Source organism: Furipterus horrens, unplaced genomic scaffold, assembly GCF_987537825.1.
Source record: "Furipterus horrens unplaced genomic scaffold, mFurHor1.1.pri manual_scaffold_3, whole genome shotgun sequence".
Lineage (NCBI taxonomy): Eukaryota > Metazoa > Chordata > Mammalia > Chiroptera > Furipteridae > Furipterus > Furipterus horrens.
In genome coordinates, this window is record NW_028327173.1 from 72,350,113 (window position 1) to 72,351,659 (window position 1,547).

Genomic DNA, 1,547 nt, shown 5'->3' on the forward strand with positions numbered 1-1,547 from the left:
TCTGCAGCCAGGGGTACTCCTTAGGTGTTTCTCGCCTCTTTTAAATATTGGTGTCTCTGCTTACCGCCATCCCACCGCTGTCGCTGCAGGTGCCGCCGCCAGCACAGCTTGACCTCTCCGCCCTGGCTTCGCCCCTCCTACCCATCTGGACGAGCACCACTTCTTTATAACCTGATATGTTGGACTTCCATGTAGCTTTATGTTCTGGAATTTCTGATTACTTCTGGTTTTGCGGTAGATGTATTCCTTCTTAGTTGTGGAGGGAGGCGGAGAGTGTCAGTCTAGACCTCCATCTTCGGAAAAATCTCAATTTAAAATATTTTCTAATGTCTGTTGTTATTTCTTCTTTGGTCCATGGATTATTTAGACATACATTCTATTTCGTTTCTATATACTTGAGGACTTCCTCTTTATCTTCTGTTACAGATTTCTAGCATAATTTTCCTGAGGTCAGATAGCATATTTTGAATTATTTTAATTCTCTGAAATATTTTGAAGCTTTCTTTATGGTCTGGTTATTATAATTTTTGTTAAGTTTTAAATATGAGCTTAAGTGAAATATAAATTGTCATCACTGACTGTTTTCTGTATGTAAATTAGGTCATTTGTTAACTGTGTTATTCCAATCTGTATTTTTACTACTTTTTTGTCTGTTCGGAGCATCTTAAAGTAATGCTTAAGACTGTGAATTTGTCCATTTTTCCTTTTAGTTGTCTAGTTTGCCTTGTACATTTGAAACAACGTTCCTGATAATTGTGAAAGCTTCCTTATAGATTGACTTTACCATTACAGAACATCCCCCTTTATCTCTAGTAATGCCTCTTGACGTAAAATCAGTTTTATCTGATATTAGTATAGCTACATCAGATTTTTTCATTAGTAGTTGTGTAGTTTAGCTTTTTCCATCCTTGTAGTTTGTGTGACTTTGTGAGAAATGCTCACAATAAAAACTGGGACACAGGACTTGAGCAGTAACTGAGGCAGTTGTTTATTCACAGGTCTGCAGCTCTGGACACAGCCTAAAAGCCAAATCGAGGTGCGTGCTGAAAAGATGGAGCTGGGTGCTTTTATCCTAACGCAGGAAAAGCCTGACCCCACTCCCCTCTCCCCCTCCTTCTCATTACCTGTTTCTCCATGCTGGATACTCTGGAGTTACAATCTAATGCGATTATCTAAATTAACTGAAGGTGAAAATTAACTGAGCAGGACTTGGTTATATGTCTATCTCCAGCTTTTCTTTGAAATTTCCCTAACTTGTTTGCTGGGGCTGTCTGGCTACATTTTTCCATTTTCCCTGAATCTGGTGATGGCTATCTCTCCCCCTTTTGATCTGAGGATGCCCCTTTTCTGATTTGTAAATATGCTAATACTGTTAACTCTGGCTCAGAGACCCTCTAATTACATTTGCCCTTTGTTGCTAATAATTTTCTACTGGTTTGGGAGTCACTATTTCCTTTCTTACAACTTTATTTAAGATGTGTCTCTTGAACACAGGATGTAGATAAGTTTGTTTTCTTCCTTAGTGTAACAACATTAGTTTATTACTC